Raw genomic sequence first — 22,240 nt, 5'->3', positions numbered from 1 at the left:
TAACATATGAACAGTATTTACACATGCACACACAACACAACACAAAACACAACACAACACAAAACACAATACATTCATAAGCAAGCCCAAAATGTTATCAAGGAGCTAACATATAAGGACGACCTGGGAGGCAATGACAAGTTGGGAATTTATTTTTTATATTATGTGTGAAAGTGTGAGATGGACAGTTTATATATTCGAACATGCAGTTCCTTTTTTAAATGGACACGACCAGTGGGGAGTGAGAAAAAAATATGCAAACAGATACCTCAATCCGCCAGAACAAATAAACACACGCCAGTGTTCAGCCCCAGAGAATGTCATAGAGATTGCACCCAGCCCATTGAGGGCAGACACCACCTGCCAGGACAGGGGATTTCAGCAGAGAACACAACGGAAAAAGCAAAATGTTCATGTTAAACAGGCTCTTAGTATTCAGCTAGTAGCCACAAAGCAGAGACAGAAGGTAAATAACGCAAACAGGACCAGACAATGATGCAGAACTGGGTAAGCCCAGCTCTATATACTCGGGAGTTTGATTTCCTATATGGAACAACAGATAGTCAGCACTTCCTATAGTGAAAGTGTAAAACATCATGCAGGTTAAGCATCACCCGCCGGCAAATGGGGCAATCTAACTACTACACAAAGGTAATTCTCAGCTAAGAGGATTAGATACAGTGATGCACGTTATTGTAGTTTATATAGAAATTAATGGGTGGAAACAGTGGCTTCTACAGTTAGAAGAAAAACAAATAAAGAATACTCTATATCAAAATATACAGTACAATACTACACTTTACCATACCGTATGCACTATTGTACATCATACTATTATATTATACAATACTACACCAATCTGTACAATACCATACCACACCACATTAAACTACAAATATTGAAATTTTGAAAGAAAATACTAGAACAGAAAATAAGTGAATAAGCAAAAAATAACCTCTAATAATTTTATACTATTATACTGAAAAAACACATTTTAACTTCATAGCACTAATAGTGGCACTGAATTAACATACTAAATGATTTTTTTAAAATAAATGTTTGTATACATTTTATATAAAAGTGCTGCAGTGGATGTAGGGTGTTAATGCAGGTGCTTTTGAGTTGATGCGTGAACATTTAATTTGAACATTAAACATTACCAAATACAGACCATACAATGGTGGTTGACTGATATGGATTTTTTGATGGTCGATGCCGATATCTTAGAGAGCTTTGTGGCCGATGACCGATACGATTTCCCACTCTTTAATTTAATGATAGTAAATATAACATATTAATCCTATTATAGTATTTTTCACAAACAAAAAAATAGTTACAATTAACATGACTTAAAGATACAATATGTAAGAGTTTTGTAATAAAATATTCAAAAACCACTTGCACAGTGTGATATATTTCATGCAGTTGTGTACTTACATTATTCCAAAAGTTCCCAAGGATTTGTAAATCCAGAGAAATTATAGTTTTAAATAATGGCTTGTCCCTTGTCATTGTCGTATATCAATGACGTAATATCCGCGCTATCCTCGGTTCCCTTTCGTTGTCACTCCGAGTTACGTCGGATGACGACGAATGGGGTTTCGCTTAGAAAGCCTATCAACTTCGATTACAAAACGAGCCAATGGCAAAGAAATGCCATGGGTCTGCGGAATTTGCATGGCGTAACTACGCCCCACCTCGTGGGTATAAAAGGAGGAAGCCGGCAACATGCAGATATGTTTTCGCTTCCGAGCCAAGTGTATTCTTCTCTCCACAAGCCATCTCTGAATTGTCAGCTTCACAAACGAGTACCTCGAGTGTTGGTGTGACGGCGATCTACGGCGAGAGCGTGCTTCCTGCTGATCTGTTGCAGTGGTCTGCCAGTCGTTGCGTTTCTCCCCGGGTGCTTCAACACTTGAGTTTTCTCTCACTAAAAGAGCTTACACGTGGCACGTCTTTTTAAAGATGTCTCGCCTGTGTACTTCTGGTTGCGGCAGATTGGTATCGGAGTCTGATGGGCACGAGTGTTGCATAGTATGTTTGGGCATTGATCATGCTAGAGCAGCGCTGGTGGATGACTCATGTTCTCTCTGTGGGAACATGACCATCGCGTCCTTACGGTCGAGACTCCGTGAACTCGCATGAGTGAGAGTCCCCTCATCCACCCCCCGTTCTACGGCTGGTGGCCAGGGTGACCTGAGGTTTACGGTCTGGAACAAGGTGCCGACTATGTGTCCGCGACTCCAGCCCCCCTCTTCAATGACGATGCCCGCTAGTGAACTGCTGATTCCCGCGGGTCTACCCTCTGGTGGCCCGCGTGTTTCAGTTGAAGCTACAGAGGAAGATGCCATGTCTGTTGCAGCATCACTAAGTGGGTTTGAGTCTTCTGGAAGTGGGGCTCGTCACAGCTGCCACCTTTCGGTGTGCATACGGCTGTGCTCGAGACTGATCCGGAGATGACGGCCATGCTTTCCCGCCCGGGAAGCCGCGAGCATCGGACTTGAGTGGAGGCCTCCACCCTGTCCCGAGCGCTCGCAGCTGGACGATTGGTTTTTGGGTAAGACCCTCGTCCTTGGCAAACCCCAATACCATTCTTCCCGGATGTGCATGATGCGATCTCGAAGTCCTGGAAGACCCCCCTTTCTTCTCGGGACTGCTCGCTGGTCTCATCCGCCTTCCCTCCCCTCGATGAGGCAGCTGCCCGTGGGTACACTGGGCTTCCCCCGGTTGAACGCTCTGTTGCCATGCAACTATGTCCTCAGAGTGCTTCTTCTCGGGGCGAGCCTAAGCACCCATCCAAAGCCTGTAGATTTTCGTCGACCCTGGTGGCGAAGTCTTACAGAGCGACGGGACAGGCAGCTACTTCACTGCATGCTATGGCCACTCTGCAGGTCTACCAGGCCCAGATGCTCAGAGACATGCACGAGGGTAGGACAAACCCAGGGCTCTTTGATGAGCTGCGCGCCGCGACCGACCTTGCTCTCCGGGCAACGAAGGTTATCGCGCGCTCCCTGGGTTTGGTGATGTCCACAGCTGTGGTCCAGGAGAGACATCTGTGGCTGAACTTGGCTGACATGCGGGACGCCGAGCGGACCCGTCTGCTTAACGCCCCCTTGTCCCAGGCCAGCCTCTCGGCGGTGCAGTTGAAGATTTTGCCCAACAGTTTTCAACTGCCCAGAAACAGACCGAGGCCATCAGACACATTCTGCCCCGCCGGCCCGCTGCTGCCTCCACCCAGCCGGCCGGGCAGACGCCTCGACCTGTTTCCCGCCGAGGGCGCCCTCCTGCGGCTCCCGCCCCTCCCGCCAGGACCACGCAGCAGCCTCTACCCAGGGCCGGTATCGGAGGAAGCCGCAAGAAGACGCCACAGCCCTCTCTTGCCCCGCCGACCGCTAAACGCCGGGCCAAGCGGCGCTCCTGAGATGGGCTGCTCAGGGATGATGGTTGTTTTTCAGGAGGCGGTAGCAGGACCACTCCTTCCCCCGGTGGAGGGCTGGGGGAAAATCTTTTATTCTCCACTCCCCGCTGCTCACTCACGGGTGGGCAGCACCCTAATGTGGTAAAAAACAGAAAAAATCCCCTCTTCCCTGAGCTCACAGAGTTCTCGGGCGACACAGAGCGCCACCCACAAGCCGTGCTCTCCTCGCACCCCTCTGTCCCAGAGGCGGTTGACACGGCGTGCCGTCCACGGACCGCTTCACCCCTGTCCCCCTCTGTCGCTTTACCCCCTGGTCCCCAGAGGACCAGGCTGGTCCTCCCCTGGCCCCCTCTGCCAGGGCGCGGTTGCTAACTGTGCCCCCACACCGGGCCGCTATGCCGTCCACGTCTGGGCCAGTCACTCCGCTCCGCTGCCCCTCCGGGGGGACGCCTGTGGTTCGCATGATCCCGCTGGTTCAGTTCCTGGGAGCCTGGCTAGAGCTTCCCCGTCTGTCCCGCTGGATCGCGCGGACGGTCAGGCTCGGCTATGCGATTCAGTTCACACGGTCTCCTCCCCGCTTCAGGGGAGTCTGCTCCACTTTGGTCGGTGGCAATGCCCCCATCATGACGGCAGAGATTGCCACCCTGCTGGCGAAGGGTGCAATCGAGACTGTCCCTCCAGCCGAGTTGAGGTCCGGCTTCTACAGCCCCTACTTCATCGTCCCCAAGAAAACCGGTGGGTTACGGCCAATCCTGGACCTGCGTGTGCTGAACCGCTCCCTTCACAGGATGCTGTGCAAAATGCACACCGCCAAACGCGTTTTCGAATGCATTCGGCCCCAGGATTGGTTTGCAGCGATCGACCTGAAGGACGCCTACTTTCATGTCTCCATTCTTCCTCGACACAGACCGTTCCTTCGGTGTGCTTTCGAGGGGCAGGCTTACCAGTACGCGGTTCTTCCTTTCGGGTAGGGCTGAAACGATTCCTCGAGTTACTCAAGTTACTCGATTACAAAAATTCCTCGAGGCAAAAACTCTGCCTCGAAGCCTCGTTAAATTCCTATGACGCGCACTATAGGCGCGGCGCAGGGATTTGATTGTTTCACACGGACCGTTTATTCACACGTACCTGTTCAGGAAGCATATATTTTGAATTTAGTTGGCGCAATGGCGGAGAATAAATATGTAAATAAACGGCAGAAATTGTCTAAAGTGTGGGATCATTACACACTTAATTCACTTAATACACTTAACTCGCTGAAACAAGGTAACGTAGTCTAAGCCTATTGATGTTCGCTGATTTTAATCCCATACTGTATTTGTAGCGATGTCGTTGTGATGCGGTTTGACTAGATATGATTTTTAGCTTTGATGACATTTTGAAGTAGTAAACGTAACTATCACGTTCAATTGCAAGAGAGTATAGCCTAAAAAAGGAACCCCTTCACACACACACACACACACACACACACACACACACGCCAGTCAGACCGATTGCAGCAATGCATCACATATGCTCAAACTTTTATGTAGCCACGCAACAATAATTTCAGCATGCATTCACTGTACACACAGGGACGTGATGGAGGAACAAATATTGTATTGCAGTCTTTGCGAGACCTTGTTTGTATTTCACGTCTGCCAAATACAGACAACAACAAAAAATTAAAGTCCCCAGCCTGTTGGTTTTTAATAAAGATTCGGAGTACTCATTTTTCAGTTAAAACGCACAGAACAAAAAGTGCGTCAGCTTTTACTGCATGTTCAACAACAAGTCACGTTACAGCTCTTCTTCAGCGTTAAACTACCAGAATACACAAATATGCTTAGATGCTTAGAGTGGTTATATTATAACATCTTAAAGGAAAATTTACATATGAGATAGCTTTATAACTTGCATACTATATAACTTATAGTATATAACTTATGACAGCTTTAACTGAAATAGACACAAGTTTAATATAACTATTCTGTTATTCTGTTAATAAAACACACACACACAAAAAAATTCCGATTACTCGATTAATCGATCGATTAAGTGCTAGATTAATCGATTACAAAAAGAATCGATAGCTGCAGCCCTACTTTCGGGCGAGCCCTGTCTCCTCGCATCTTCACGAAGGTCGTCGAGGCTGCCCTTGTTCCCCTTCGGGAACACGGGGTTCGCATCCTGAGTTATATCAAAGACTGGCTGATCCTAGCTCACTCTCGAGATCAGGTTTGCGAACACAGGGACGTAGTGCTACGGCACCTAGCTCGTCTGGGCCTTCGGGTCAACTGGGGGAAGAGCAAACTTTGCCCCGTGCAGAGGATCTATTTTCTCGGTATGGACATCGACTCGGTCGCCATGTCCGCACAGCTTACGAGCGAGCGCGCGCAGTCACTGCTGACTTGCCTGAGTCAAATTCGAGGGCAGGAGTGCGGTTCCACTGAAACTCTTTCAGAGGCTCCTGGGGCATATGGCATCTGCAGCCACGGTCACGCCGCTCGGATTGCTTCATATGAGAACGCTTCAGCTTTGGCTTCGCGACCGAGTCCCGAGGTGGGCATGGCAACACGGCACGCTCCGAGTACCAGTTACTCCGACCTGCCGTCAGTTCTTCACCCCGTGGTCGAACCTCAGGGCGGGTGTCCCCCTGGAACGAGCTTCCCGGCATGTTGTTATCTCAACAGATGCCTCCTCCACGGGCTGGGGCGCCATGTGCAATGGACATGCTGCTGCGGGCTCCTGGACAGGACCCCAGCGGCTATGGCATGTCAATTGCCTCGAGTTGTTGGCAGTACGCCTTGCCCTGCACCGCTTCCGGGCGTTGCTCAGGGGTCAACACGTACTAGTCCGTTCAGACAATACCGCCACTGTAGCGTAAATCAACCATCAGGGTGGTCTACGCTCCCGCCGTATGTCACAACTCGCTCGCCACCTCCTCCTATGAGGTCAGAAGCATCTGAGGTCGCTTCGAGCCATTTTCATTCCCGGAGCGCTGAACTTTGCAGGCGACGAGCTCTCGCGGCTTCAGCCACTCCCTGGAGAATGCGACTCCATCCCCAGTCGGTTCAGCTGATTTGGGACCAGTTCGGGGACGCACAGATAGATCTTTTTGCCTCCCACGACTCGACCCATTGTGCCCAGTTTTATTCCCTGACTGAGGGCACACTCGGCACGGATGCTCTGGCGCACAGCTGGCCGCAGGGCCGCAAGTATGCGTTTCCACCAGTGAGCCTTCTTGCGCAGACCTTGCGCAAGGTCAGGGAGGACGAGGAGCAGGTCATCCTGGTTGCCCCTTACTGGCCCAACCGGACCTGGTTCCCCGAACTACTACTCCTCGCGACAGCACCTCCCTGGCCGATCCCTCTGAGGAAGAACCTTCTTTCTCAGGGACGGGGCACCCAATGGCACCCTCGTCCCGATCTCTGGAACCTCAACGTGTTCAACCACCAGCGGTGGTGGCTACCATCACTTCCGCTAGGGCGTCGTCCACTAGACACGTCTATGCGTTGAAGTGGAACCTCTTCGTCAGCTGGTGCTCTTCTCACCTAGAAGACCCCCGGAGATGCTCAACAGGGGCTGGAGCGAAGGCTGTCTCCCTCCACCCTGAAGGTCTATGTTGCCGCCATTGCCGCACACCATGACCTCATCGAAGGTAAGTTGGTGGGGAAGCACGACCTGGTCATCAGGTTCCTGAGAGGAGCGAGGAGACTAAATCCGCCTCCCCCTCCTCTCGTTCCCTCTTGGGACCTCTCAGTGGTTTTAACTGCCCTGAAGAGTGCTCCATTTGAGCCCCTGCAATCAGTCCTGTCTATGAAGACAGCGCTCCTGGTTGCACTGGCCTCCATCAAGAGGGTAGGGGACCTATACGCATTCTCCGTTGACGAAGCGTGCCTGGAATTCGGGCCGCCTTACTCTCACGTGATCCTGAGACCCCGGCCTGGATACGTGCCCAAGGTTCCTACCACTCCCTTCCGGGACCAGGTGGTGAACCTGCAAGCGCTGCCCCTGGAGGAGGCAGACCCAGCCTTGGCACTGCTCTGTCCAGTACACGCTCTCCGCGCCTATGTAGACAGAACGCAGTGTTTCAGGACTTCAGACCAACTCTTTGTCTGTTTTGGTGGGATGCTGAAGGGAAAGGCTCTCTCCAAGCAAAGGTGGTCTCACTGGATAGTGGACGCCATTGCTTTGGCTTACCAGCAGCCAGGTCGACCGTGCCCCCTTGGTGTGACTGCCCACTCCACCCGGAGTGTGGCATCCTCTTGGGCTCTAGCGCATGCTGCCTCGCTAACAGACATCTGCAGAGCTGCAGGCTGGGCGACACCTAACACATTCGTCAGATTCTATAATCTCAGAGTGGAGCCTGTGTCCTCCCATGTACTCGCTTCAACCAGCTCGTACCGGACCCGCTCAGGTGTCTTCGCTTGCTCGCCATTCCACTCCACGGACTGGATACGTGTGATATTCTCCTCAGGTGAGCTTCCCCGAAAGCCCTGAGCTCCTCCAGCACTCCTGCCGTCGGCGCCAGTGTCTATTGCCTGCGCGTCGGCTAGGTGCCTCCCGTGTGCATGGTCCCTCCTCTGAGCGACCCTCACATGTGTATTTCCACTGTAAGCCTCTCTGAGCATGTGTCTTTCCCTTGGCAAGCCACCTTGCCACCCCTGGGGTTGAAATATTCCACCTGCGGCTGGACACCCCAGTGTTTTCCATATGCTTCCTTTGGGTCATATGTGTATTCTCTAAGTTCCCCCACTCTGGGTTGGCATTAATTGCATACTTCCCCTAAGCTTGGGATATGCTTCCCAGTGTACCTTGGTATTCCTGTGTTAAATGGAGTCCTTCGTCCAGTCTATGACAGGGATCTCTATTTACGCAGGGCACTGGAAGACAGCGGATAAGGTGGCGTGATTAGACTGGTAACCCCATTCGTCGACGTAACTCGGAGTGACAGCGAAAGGGAACGTCTATGGTTACGTATGTAACCCTCGTTCCCTGAGTAGGGAACGGAGACGTTACGTTTGCCTGCCACTTTCCGCTGTACCGCGGGGATCGCCTGAGCTCAGTCTTGGCTCCTCAGCGAAGAAACATATCTGCATGTTGCCGGCTTCCTCCTTTTATACCCACGAGGTGGGGCGGAGTTACGCCATGCAAATTCCGCAGACCCACGGCATTTCTTTGCCATTGGCTCGTTTTGTAATACTCAAAGTTGTTGGCTTTCTAAGCAAAACCCCATTCGTCGTCATCCGACGTAACGTCTCCGTTCCCTACTCAGGGAACGAGGGTTACATACGTAACCATAGACGTTTCTGCTTGTAGAAACCATAGATTTAATACATAGATGCCTCAATGGGCTGCTATGTAATGAGATATCTATGTATAGGCTGCATTATACAATATCTTGCACGCCGCTGTTGTGTCATTCATGATTTACTATTATTGAACGGCGAGTACAGAAATTCCAAAAAAACATAAACGCAAATCAACTGAGGCAAGCAGGCTTTGGGACAAACGGAGAAATAAAACAAGGATCAATATCGGTGTGGCATTTTCGAGATGGAGAGAGCTTCGCAACAAACTTGGACTTGATCTGTCGAGTCTATGACAGTGAAATTAAATACAGTATGTGTTGCACAAAAATATTTAGCCATTACTTGTAAAAACTGTGGGTTTGTTCAAACATACTTTTAGTAATATTGTTCTTAACCTGTAAAACTGCTCATTAACCCACTAAATCATTTGACAAATAGTCACATATTAGTAACAGTCTAATGGCATTACGTTTTCATGTTCCTTGCACCTAATTCATTATGATGACATAAAATAGCCTAATATAAAAACTTTTAGTTGATATATAATTTATATGATTCGTGAACTCCATACATCTCTGGATGATGAAAATTACATCTCCTATCATTCCACTCTCCTTCATAGCGTCATCAAGCTTTGTGTTTGTTATTGTTTTGAAAATGAGACCTCTGGTGGCGAAAAAATTACAGATTGTACCTTTAAAAAGAAAGTAATCACTGTATAACCAACAATGCACCTAGTAATCTGGTAAGTCTGTGCACATTAGAATCATATTTTCTCAATGACCATGTAACGCTCCTGTAATTTTACATACAGAATACAGTGAATATAGATGCCAAATGGATATAGCGCAGCAAAAAAGCGTGAAATCAAGGAAGACAGAGATAAAGAATCAGAGCTCATGTGCATCTGCGTGAAAGATAAAAGTTGTATTCAAATTATGATTGGGTAAAATACAGAAAGTGAGCAAATTTATATACAGACACTGACATTTTTAAATATATACCAAACTATAAATACTTGAATATGTACAAATATTTAGGTATTTTGAGAGCATAGAAAGAGCAACCCTGCAGCCTGCAAGCCTGTTGTGACTTTTTGGTTGGTGGAATTTTTCGAAATTGTCTAGTTCTCTTACGAGAGTATCTCTCGTACTGCGTAATATCTTACGCTAAGGGGAAAACCTCTTTTCCACGAGATATTGAAGCCAAAAATTATCCTTAATTTTGAATTAATGTAAAACGCTGTGCAGCAGCATGCAGACATAGGCAGGACGGCTCGCGCGCCTATTGGCTGCCCTGCGGCAACAGCAGCAGCCTATCGAGAGAGGCGCTGTGTGACACCATATCCAATGGGGGAATTTCGCGCCAATTTCGTCACGTCCTGCCAGAAAGGGCGTGGTCTCGCCCTATAACTATAGCTCGATAAGGCTGGTACACTGATTTTCATCTCTTCAGCGAAGCATCACGCATCGCTGGATCCGGAGTGAGAAGCCACGCCGTCTGAGATAAGCACACAGCAGGACGAGCCATTGAGTCTGAAGTTGCTGGCATCGCCGCCTTTAGCCGCCGTACCTGCTACGCTTTCCGGCGTTATATCCTTTTCATACTGTGTGTGTGTGTGTGTGTTCGCCGCTGCGACACACATTTTTGTCACTGTCTCTCTCTCTGCTAAAAGAGCTGCGTCTTTTTCAAGATGCAAAGATCCTGCGGCTCGTGCCGAGCCACACTCAGCGACGGGGACTGTCATGTCATCTGCGTTTCCTGCCTGGGTGAGGACCATGCGGCTCTCGCTCTCGTCGACGGCGGATGCCCTCACTGTGAGCTACTGCCGATGGTGACTCTGAGGACTCGCCCTGGCATCATTCTCAGAGCCTGCACTTCAGCCCGCTGTAGCGCCGCGCCGTAAAAGCGCCGTGCCCAGCGCGGCCCAGAGCCTTCTCCTGCCCGCCAAAGCTCGCCAGTTCGCCCGCCAGCTTCGCCGGCATCGCTCGAGTCCCTCACCGACGGACAGCGGCCGCCGTCTGCCGCCGCTTCCACCATTGAGGTTGACGAAACAGCCCCGAGCCTTCTCCAGCCCGTGATAGCTCGCCGGTTCGCCCGCGAGCTTCACCAGCTTCACTCGAGTCGGTCGCTGACGGACAACGGCCGCCGCGCACCGCCGCTTCCGCCATTAATGACGACGAGATAGCTGCATCTGTAGAGAAGGCCAGCTGCTCTATCCTGGCGTCGGACAGTGAGGATTGGGCGAGCTCTGTGGACCTCCCCCTTCTGCCCGCGAGTCGTCAGGGAAACGGGCCAGCATCAAAACCGCGGCTAGCTTTCTTTACGTTATAAGAAAGCTACCCCGCCCCCGCCCCCCGTGGGCATGCGTCATGGGCGAAATGAAGAAAGAGTGTATTTTTAGTCCCGCCGACGCTGGACCAATCTCCATTTCTCAAACATTTCTCAGCTCCTCTTAGTTTGAGCGGCTGAAAATGTCAATATTGCAGCAATGAGCCAGTTGTATAACATGAGCGCCTGCAAACAAACGCCAACACACACAAACTGTGATGACACTCTCTTATCCGCTCAAGCTATTTTAAGCTTTTGTCGTTTCCCCCTGTGGCTCAGTGGCGAAACCCAAAGCCTTCGCACGGGAGACCCGTATTCGATCCCAGGTCTCGCAGCAGATAAAAATTTAGTCTCGCCTCGGCCAGACTTGCACCGAAACTTTTCGCTCGTTCAGTTCCAAGAAAATGTGACTGTTCCAGTGTATTTTGCAGTAAACAAGCCGGTACCATGGCCCGCTTGCCTGCACAAGAATGCCGTTTCCACGGCGACCCAGAAAAATCATATAAGCAGTGTATTTTCTGGTATTCCGGCCACAGCCGATGGTGTTATGAGTGTAATAAAAATGCCCACAGCCCAGTGTTCATTTCTACACACAAACACAGCCCGCCACAGTGCAGGGCACGCACAAATGAGATTGACTCATGTCATTGTGCATTAAATGTAGTGAATGTGCCCACAACCCAGGCCCACAAACACTACACACTGCATGTGCCACGTTTTCTGTAAAACGAAACCAACACACATACAGTCAGCTAAAACCCACGGTGTTTAAGTCTCGCCGCGGCCAGACTCCACCGAAACTTCTTGCTCGTTCAGTTCCAAACAATGTGACTGTTCCAGTGTATTTCGCAGTAAACAAGCCAGCACCACAGCCCGCTTGCCTGCACACAAATGCCATTTTTACGGCGACCCAGATAAATCCCAAAAGAGTGTATTTTCTGGTATTCCGGCCACGGCCGATTATGAGGGTTGTAAGAATGCCCACGTCTCAGTGCCCATTCCCACACAGAGACACAGCCCGCCACAGTTCAGGGCTAGCACAAATAAAATCGACTCATGTCGATTGTGCAAAAATGTAGTGAATGTGCCCACGACACAGTGCCAACAAACACTACACGATGCATGTCCCTCGTTTTCTGTAAAAACGAAACCGACACACATTCAGTCAGCACAAGCCGACGGTGTTCTCAGTGCAGTGAATGTGCAGTGAAACTGCTGAGCAAAGGGGCCATAGAACCATTATCTCAGGCTCAGAGCGAAGGGGGGCTATACAGCAGATATTTTCTGGTACTGAAAAAAGACGTGGGTTTCAGGCCCATTCTAGATCTGCGACAGCTGAACAGAGTGCTTATGAAGCTCCAGTTCAGAATGCTGACAACCAGGAAAATCCTCGCGCAAGTGCGCCAGGGAGACTGGTTTATGACAATAGATCTGAAAGACGCCTATTTCCAAATACAAATAGCGTCACGTCACAGGCGATTCTTGAGATAAGCCTTCGAGGGCCAGGCATATCAATACACAGTCCTACCGTTCGGCCTTTCCCTAGCACCCCGTACATTTACGAAGTGCATGGACACGGCCCTCGCACCCCTGAGACTTCAGGGCATGCGAGTTTTGAACTACTTGGACGATTGGCTGATTCTAGCTCGATCACATTCAGAGCTCATAGAACACAGAACCACATTACTCGAGCATCTCGAGAATCTGGGTCTCACAGTCAATTGGGCCAAGAGTTCGCTGTTCCCCAGCCAGAAGATCTCTTTTCTGGGAACAGTACTGGACTCGCTGTCTATGACAGCACGTCTGTCGCCAGAGTGAGAACTGGACATTCAGCGCGCCGCGAAATCCTTTCGCCGCGGCTCTATAGTCCCGCTCAAAGGTTTCAGAAAATGCTGGGCCTCACGGCCTCGGCATCTTCAGTACTCCAGCTGGGCCTGCTTTGCATACGCCCACTGCAGTTATGGCTGAAAGTGCGAGTTCCACCCCGGGCATGGACCTCTGGTCTGTTTCACCTCAGGGTCGACATGAAATGCGTTTCGGCTCTGGAACCTTGAAAAATAGCCGACTGGTATCAGTCAGGCGTGAGTCTGGGGACTCCCTCGAGTGTGACGGTGGTGTCCACGGACGCCTCCACCTTGGGATGGGGAGCGCTGCTCGAGGGCAGACCGTTCTTCGGCCAGTGGTCAGAACGGGGAAAGCTCCTACGCAAATGCCAGTCGACAACGCGCTATGGCGCTTTTGTCCCCAGATAAAAGGCCGCCACGTTTTAGTCCGGTTGGACAACATGTGAGTCGTGGCATACATAAATCACCAGGGTGGCGTCAGGTCCCGAAACCTTACAGGCTGACGGAACGCCTCCTGGTCTGGGCTCAGCACAACCTGCTTTCACTGAAAGCAGCGCATGTGCCTGGTCGCCTGAATCTGGGACCAGACCGTCTGTCCAGAAACAATGTCCCAGGAGGGGAATGGTCGCTGCACCTGCAGACGATCCAACTGCTGTAGGAGACATTCAGCAGAGCGCAGGTGGACCTGTTCACGTCCCAAGAAAACGCTCACTGTCCGAACTTTTTCTCCAAGAGCAGGGATGCGCTGGCCCACGTATGGCCCCGCTGCCCCCTCTATGTCCCCCCCCCCTCTCGCTCCAGCCTCAAGTGCTGGAATGAATCAGGGAAAACGGATGCCCAGTGCTACTCGTGGCTCCGCTCTGGACGAACCAGAATTGGTTCCCAGTCCTAATGCGGCGGACCAGCACTGCCCCGTGGCCGATACCGGTGAGGAGAGACCTCCTCTCTCAGGCAAAGGGCTCGATTTGGCATCCCTGCCCGGAATTATGGTCCCTACATGCATGGGCCATCAACGGGTACCCGCTAACCTCCTAGAGGGAGTGTTAAATACAATCACGCAGGCTAGAGCCCCGTCTACTAGACGGCTCTATTCCTCAAAGTGGTCAGTGTTCTCTGCCTGGTGTCAAGCTCAGGGCTTTTCACCCTCAGACTGCGGGGTTACGGAAGTGCTCTCCTTCATTCAGGAGCTGCTGGATAAGGGCAGAACCCCATCCACGCTCAAAGTATACGTGGCGGCCATAGCGGCGCTTGCAAAGCTGACGTCTGGCCAGTCACTGGGGAAAACGACCTGGTCGTGCGATTCCTCAGGGGAGCTCGGAGGCTGAATCCTCCTAGACTCCCCTCAGTCCCGGTGTGGGACCTTTCTACGGTTTTGGAAGCCATGAAAGGTGCCCCATTCGAGCCAATCCATTTGTCAGACATAAAACATCTGTCTCTCAAAACGATATTCCTTATGGCTCTCGCTTCAGTGAAGCGCGTAGGGGACTTGCCAGCGCTTTCGGTAAGCGCGTCACGCATGGAGTTTGGGCCTAATGACTCAAAAGTCATACTAAAACCAAGGCACGGGTACGTGCCCACATCCCTCAACACACCGTTCAGCGCCCAGGTTATTTCCCTGTGCGCCCTCCCGGTTCGTGATGAGGAGAAGGATGCGAGTCTCCTCTGCCCTGTCAGGGCACTGAGAGCTTATGTGTCCCGCTCGTCGGACTTCAGACAGACTGAGCAGCTCTTCGTTTTGTTTGGCGGACGCTCCAAGGGACTGGCCGCATCAAAACAGAGCCTATCCAGATGGATAGTCGACGCCATAGCACTGGCTTACACTTCTAGGGGCCTGCAGTGTCCTTTGGGTGTCAGAGCGCATTCCACGAGAGGCGTGGCCTCGTCGTGGGCGTGGTATAGTGGGGTTACCGATATCTGTACGGCCGCGGGCTGGGCCTCGCCGTCTACATTTATAAGGTTTTACGACCTAGAGGTTCCCGCCTTATAAGCCAAGCTTCTGTCGGTATAGAATTCAGTGCTATCTGCCCCGCTGTGCCGGCCCAGATGCTGAGTTTTGCTTGTGCATCGCTCACTGAGCGATTAAACAGCTCCATGGGTGTTGAATAACCCGTACTATTACCCAGTTCAGGCTGAACACTGTAGGATGCTATTTCATGGGGAATGATGCTTGCAGCCTCTCTTCTCCGACTCTCTGTGAGTCTATGGTGATTATGCACTATATGAGCCCCGGGTTACTGCCCTTGGGACTTTGGTGTCGGATCCCAGTACGCACGGCGTTTTGCATTGTGTTCCCCATAGCGTAAGATATTAACGCAGTACGATAGATACTCTCGTAAGAGAACGTACTCGGTTACTAACGTAACCTCGGTTCTCTCTAGAGAGGGAACGAGTACTGCGTATCTTGCCGTGCATACACAGCTCTGGTTCGCTGTGGCGATGAAAACCAGTGTACCAGCCTTATCGAGCTGTAGTTATAGGGCGAGACCACGCCCTTTCTGACGGGACGTGACGAAATGGGCGCGAAATTCCCCCATTAGATATGGTGTCACGCAGCGCCTCTCTCGATAGGCTGCTGCTGTTGCCGCAGGGCAGCCAATAGGCGCGCGAGCCGTCCTGCCTATGTCTGCATGCTGCTGCACAGCGTTTTACATTAATTCAAAATTAAGAATAATTTTTGGCTTCAATATCTCGTGGAAAAGAGGTTTTCCCATTGCGTAAGACATTACGCAGTACTCGTTCCCTCTCTAGAGAGAACAGAGGTTACGTTAGTAACAGAGTACGTTTTTCACAACAAATTCCATGGGTGAACACGATTATTCTTAAAATAAGTTGAAATAATGCCAACAGATGGCTTCAACAAAAGCACATACCATCGATTAACAACCTCTGAGCTCACAGTAGGTCTGTCTTTAAACATTTCAAAGTTATTTTTAAAAAAATAAATCCAAATGGACAAAATGAATGTAGTTTTTACTTCTGGAACCCGACTGTTGAACTCTATGGAGTGGATTAGGACTAACTTAAGTGCCTCTGATTGGCCATTGCATTCAACACGCTCAACAAACACATCTGTGATTGGCTACAAGGCTCAATGCTGAAAAAAAACACATTGTAAACAGAAACATTTGATACTTTTAACAGAGCGCTCACAGAAATTTGCATGGGAGCATTTGAAACTGCAAAAAGGCTGGCATCGTTAAGTTTTTAAAATGTAAGTATCGACCTGGTACTGAAATACCGGCCCTTTTGACAACACTGGCTTTATCAAAATAAAAATGACAAATATTGTTTGATACATTGGCCTTGGCGATATATTGGTTGACCACTTGTTGGAAGTAACTAACTAGCAACACTACTGTCAAAGTCATCTAGACTCATTCACCTTTAGTTTCGTTTTCATGGACTTTCAGTTTGTTTTCATTCATCACGTGTTCCTTTCTTAAATTTTCCCGCCACTCATGACAGCTGGTCATCATTTAGTTTGTCACCACCATGCATTTAGTTTCTCTCTGTTCACTCAGTTTCTGTCGGTCAATGTTTGCGTGTTGTGCTCGTAATTTGTATAAAAGACACCTGTCCACAAAATCTGTATCTTCCATTCCATCCTGTCCACCACCATGGGCAAGACCAAAGAGCGGTCAAAGGAATAACCATAAATCGCCAAAATAACCATCAGTCGCCCTTGGTCTGGAGCTCCATGCAAGATCTCGCCTCATGGGGTAAGGATGATAATGAGAAAGGTGAGGGATCAGCCCAGAACTACACAGGAAGAGCTTGATAATGATCTCAAGGCAGTAGGGACCACAGTGAACAAGCAAACAATTGGTAACACACTACGCTGCAAATGATTGAAATCCTGCAGCACCCTCAAGGTCCCCATGCTCAAGAAGGCACATATAGAAGCCCGTCTGAAGTTTGCCGATGAACATCTAATGATTCAGATAAGGCTTGGGAGGAAGTTTTGTGATCAGATGAGACCAAAATTGAGCTCGTTGGCATCAACTCAACTCGTCGTGTTTGGAGGAAGAGAAATGCTGATAATGACCCCAAGAACACCATCCCTACAGTCAAGCAGGGAGGTGGAAACATGCTCTAGGGCTGTTTCTCTGCTAAGGGTACAGGACGACTTCACCGTATTTAGGGGCTAATGGACGGGGCCATGTACTGTAAAATCTTGGACGAGAACCTCCTTCACTCAGCCAGAACACTGAAGATGGGTCATGGATTGGTCTTCCAGTATAACAATGACCACAAACATACTGCCAAGGCAACAAAGGGGTCGCTCAAGAAGAAACACATTAAGGTCTTGGAGTGGCCTAGTCAGTCTCCAGACCTTGATCCTATAGAAAATCTGTGGAGGGAGCTGAAATTTCGAGTTGCAAAGCGACAGCCAAGAATCCTTCTTTCAAGAATCATGATTTAGAGAGGATCTATAAAGAGGAATGGACCAAAATCCCTCCTGAGATGTGCGCAAATCTGGTGACCAACTACAAGAAACTTGCTTGCCAACAAGGGTTTGTCCACCAAGTACTAAATAATGTTTTGCTCGGGGATCAAATACTTAATTTACTCACTGAAATGGAAATCAGTTTATAACCAATATATAATGTGTTTTTTTCTGGATTTTTTGGTTGATATTCTGTCTCTATCCATTAAAATAAACCTACCATAAAAATGATTGACCCTTCAGTTCTTTGTACAGTAAGTGGGCAAACTTCAGCAGAGGATCAAAATCAGCAGGGGATCAAATAATTATTTTGCCCACTATATGTATATGTATGTATATATATATATATATATATATATATATATATATATACACACACACACAGTGGGGAAAATAATTGATATTATTTATAAAGTTTTTTAGCTTTTATGTTCAATACTTGTCACCCTTATAGATCTACGAATAAACTCAAAACGTGATAAGTTTTATGGTGGTGATGCTCAGAGCAGAGAGAGGTGAGCCTCCATCAGCGCTTTATCCCTCTCCTAGAGTATTGGATTATTTGAGCGCAATTCACACACACTGCTCTCACTGCTAAGGGTACAGGCACGTCCTGCCAAAACAAAGAATGCAATGCTGATATGCAAGAGTGCAACGTTAAACCAACACCCTATGATAAAACCCCCAATGTGAACATTATCATATGGCCTCTTAATCCCATCAAAACCTTCATAATAGCAACAAACAGGGGATTAGAGATGAGAAAAGAGTTGAAAGAGTGACCGTGGCAGGATTACAGTCCATCCAATATCATAGTTCTAGCGCCAAAGACACCACTAAAAAAACAAACCGCCATCACAGATCCTGCTTCAGTGGAGGACGCCAACAATCCCATGGGTCCCAGTGGGAGGGCGACTGAATGAGCAGTTACACATAATAAATAAATGCATAGTGGAGTACCCATGAAGCAATTCTGTGTAAATTGGAGTGGTTCTGTGGTGGATATCTGAAGGATAAAAGTATGTATTGGTGCTAAGCTGAGTCCCTTGGGTCAGCAGCTCATGCTGTTGCTGACAATGTGGTGCTGAAGAACTACGCACACAATAACAGCTGGAACAGATGCTACTCACCATTTTACCTTGTACACTGCTAATATAGACGACTGCTAGTATGAGCATTTGCACCACTACCCTGGCACACTCGAAGGCATATAAGCCAAGCAAATTTATCCTGCATCAAATAGGCTCTATCATGGGAAAAACACTCTGCAGGTTGGCACTTTCAAACTGGGACAAACACCCTCCAGGCACATTCAACTTGACATAAACAAACACCACCACTGCTGAAATTGAACCAAATGGCTACTAGGCACAGAATGAAAAAAGGAGGGAGCAAGGGAAACATTAAATTAAGATATACACTGTAGGCGAGTGGTACATCATAACAAGTAGGCCACGGTTTGGGCGTTTTTTGCCGCCACAAAACATTGTAGTCTGGGTCGCACGGTGCCGCACTCTCGATGTTTCAATCATGTGTTGACAGGGCTCCAAACTGCGACTAAAATGGTCGCATTTGCGACCAAATATATTTATTTGCGAGTGAAATTTCTGTCAAGGTCGCCATTGGCGACAATACAAATTTACTCCCTTTGATTGTAAAATTTGCATCCTACGTGCATGTTTTATAACCAGCAGCCTATCGCTTCATTTGTTTTGTTAACGTCATGAAATGAGATGCTTTGTGTGAACGTCACTGAGTGAAAGCGCCAAAATATGAACGGGTAAAGCGAATATCACCTTTCCGCGCCAGAAAAAAAATGTCAAAGCGAAAAATATCTGACTTCTTCAAGCAATCCTCATCTCTGTCAATCGCCAGCACGGATGACACACCTGCTAACAAAAAAGCAGGCTCCAGCAGCTGTGCCAGCACGAGCGCGCAAGAGAACGCCAGGGACACAGACACAGGGATTCATCTTTCCGCATCAGTCAATGAACAACGTGCCGAAAGAAATTTCAAAACGTCCTGGATTCAGGAGTTTTCTTGGCTGAGGTATGATCACGAGACACAAAAAATGTTTTGTGACTTTTGTTCAAGAGCGGGCAAAGAAATAGCGGGGAAAACGGAGTTCATTGCAGGAACTAACCATTTCAAAAAAGAGACTGTGAGAAAACACGGGGACAGTAACAAGCATAAAAATGCACGTGATCACATAATCGCGAAGAATGCTCCACAGACTACACCGTTAGCACGTGCAGTTTCTCGTGCATGCGAGCTGCGGGACGAAAAGGAATGGAAGGAGTTACAAATGAAATTTAACACAGCCTATATGATCGCACGGGAAGAGCTGCCGTTCAATAAATTTAGTTCACAGATATTATTAATGAGAAAAAACGGACTTGATGTGAGCAAAACTTATGATAACGACACATCTTGTGCTGAGTTTGTAGGATGCATTGCAGATGAGCTCAAAGAACAAGCACTGACAGATACACAGACAGCTAATTACATCTCCATTATCACTGATTGTGGCACAGACGTTTCTGGGAAAGACAACGTTATTGCATACTGCAGGCACATTTCTGCAGGTGTGGCAGTGAACAGGTTTATTGGTTTAACTGAGCTTGAACACTGCCATGCACATGGAGTATTAGATAAAATAAAATGCTTGTTTAGTGATGCTAAACAAACTGATCGTGATTGGTGGCAGAAGAAGATTACTGCATTTGGAGCAGATGGGGCTGCCGTTAACATGGGTGCTCGAGGAGGAGTAGGTGCTCTCTTAAGAGAAGAAATAGGACAGCACATTCTTTCCTTTCATTGTATGCCACACAGACTGGAATTAGCCATGCTGGATGTTCAGAAGTCTGTTCCAATGATTCAAAATGTCTATGACTTGTTACAGCTAATATGGAAAACATACCATTTTAGCCCCAAAAGCAAGCGTGAGTTGAAAGCCATTGGCATGGAGTTAGGCTGTGCCATACGAACACCTTCTGCTGTGAAGACCCAGCGCTGGCTGCCTCACATTTACAGAGCCCTTTCTGTTTTTCTTGCATCTGATCAGACTACAGGCCAGGGCCAATATACAGCTGTGCACTTCCACATGCAACACCTTGCTGCCTCATCCAAAAACACTGAAATAGCAGGAAGAGCAAAACACATCTCACAACAAATGGAAAAGTTGCCTTTTGTGGGGTTTTGTCACTTTCTCCATGACCTGTTTGGAGAAATCTCAAAGTTGAGTCTTGTGCTCCAGAAGAACTCGCTTATTCTACCTCAGGCTAAAGCAGCTATTGATTCCTGTGTTTGTACAATCAAGGGAATGAAGGACAAACCAGTGAGAAATGGAAAGTTGGAGGAATTTCTCAGTCACACAAACTTAAATTCAGTTTCTCAGCATGAAAATGTGGTGCAGCAGGACAAAGCCCAAAGAGAAAAACAGACCAGAAGGCAGAAAAAAGCAGCCTCATCTGACTATGTGGGCATTTCCTTTCAAAACATACAGCTAAAAGGCTGTGATCTCCAAGGTTTCAGTGAAGAACTAAACCACCTCATTGATGAAACTGTAGACATTACAGTTAAGGAGCTTGAAAGGAGGTTTGAAGTAATGAGAGACAACACACAGCACAAAAACATACAAGGGACAGAGATCATTCAATGCTTCTCAATCTTTTGTCATGATTCTTGGCCAAATGACATCTACACTTTTGGGGTAAATGAAATTGACACACTGCTGAAATGGTATCAAGACATCTTGCTGAAAAATGGATGTGACATCACTGCTGTACAGGCAGAATGGAGATTGTTGAAAACCCTTGTTAAAGGACAGTTTTCAGATAAATCCTATTGCAGCTTGTGGGAAGTCCTACTAACAAAAGAGCCCTACTGCACAGATTTCCAGAATGTTTTGCATCTAGTTGAGATAATGCTTGTCCTACCAATTTCGGCTGCTCAGTGTGAACGTGGCTTTTCAGCTCAAAACAGGATAAAATCTAAAGTACGCAATTCACTCCATGTGTCAACCTTGGAAGATTTGATCAGGATCAGCACTGAAGGCCCATCACTTGAACAGTTTGATCCTGAACCATGTGTCAAACGCTGGCTTTCTGCAAAAAAGAAGAGGAGACGGCCAAACTACACTCAGTGGCCAAGTGATATGGACATAATCATGGTCAGTGGCAGTGACACTGGCTCAGATTCTGCGTAAAAAATTTCATTTGACTGTATATAGTTCATAAGTTGGAAGTGACATTCAGTTCCCAAATAAGCTTCAGTTCCCAGAACATTCACAAGATGAAAATGCTGAAACTGTATGAAGAGGAGAGACATGCATACAACAGGGTGACTAAAAGTAAGTGCATTGTTATGTGGCTCTTAAAAAAATTATTTGGCGCCTGTTTTTTTCCCCTATAGGAGCCAATGGCTCCTTAATTGATTTTTTTGTTTGGAGCCCTGGTTGATAATATTATGAAAATGATTTGTTTATCCACCCGGGCTTTGAAAGAGTAATTGAGTGTACCATGTAAGTCTCAGAAGAAAACCATCCATATTCATCGCCCTCAATGTAGGTTTATTGATTTATTTCTAAGAGACAACCGAGAGTGACATTTCCCACATTTCCCGCATTATTTAACAAAATTCTAGTTTGTGTGCCTGAGTCTGAGTGTCTTGCGGAAGAGCATACAAATCCAAATATATTACTTTAATGCTCAACTGATGTCGCTGGGGCAAAAGACGCATTCTGGTACTGGTCAGGATCTCCCTCACTCTTGGGGGATTTTTGCTGTTTTTAAATCAAAGGTTGAAACAACATGTATGACAGCCCCTCAACAATATGAGAACCTATCAATTATTATCCACATAGGGTTGCGCAATAAATTGGGAGTTCCTTTGTGAGCCTGAAAGC

General features: G+C 48.1%; 1 pseudogene across 1 annotated transcript in view; it reads right to left on the bottom strand.

Moving 5' to 3' along the window:
- The window catches only part of LOC143737669 (cadherin-18-like), an 82,275-nt pseudogene that overhangs the window by 32,775 nt on the left and 27,260 nt on the right, over positions 1 to 22,240 (bottom strand). The gene's annotated exons all lie outside the window — the stretch shown is intronic.

The sequence above is a fragment of the Siphateles boraxobius genome, unplaced genomic scaffold (genome assembly GCF_051911475.1).
Source record: "Siphateles boraxobius isolate OS27281-9 unplaced genomic scaffold, OSU_SipBor_1 1, whole genome shotgun sequence".
Lineage (NCBI taxonomy): Eukaryota > Metazoa > Chordata > Actinopteri > Cypriniformes > Leuciscidae > Siphateles > Siphateles boraxobius.
This window is presented reverse-complemented; position numbering and strand designations above follow the sequence as displayed.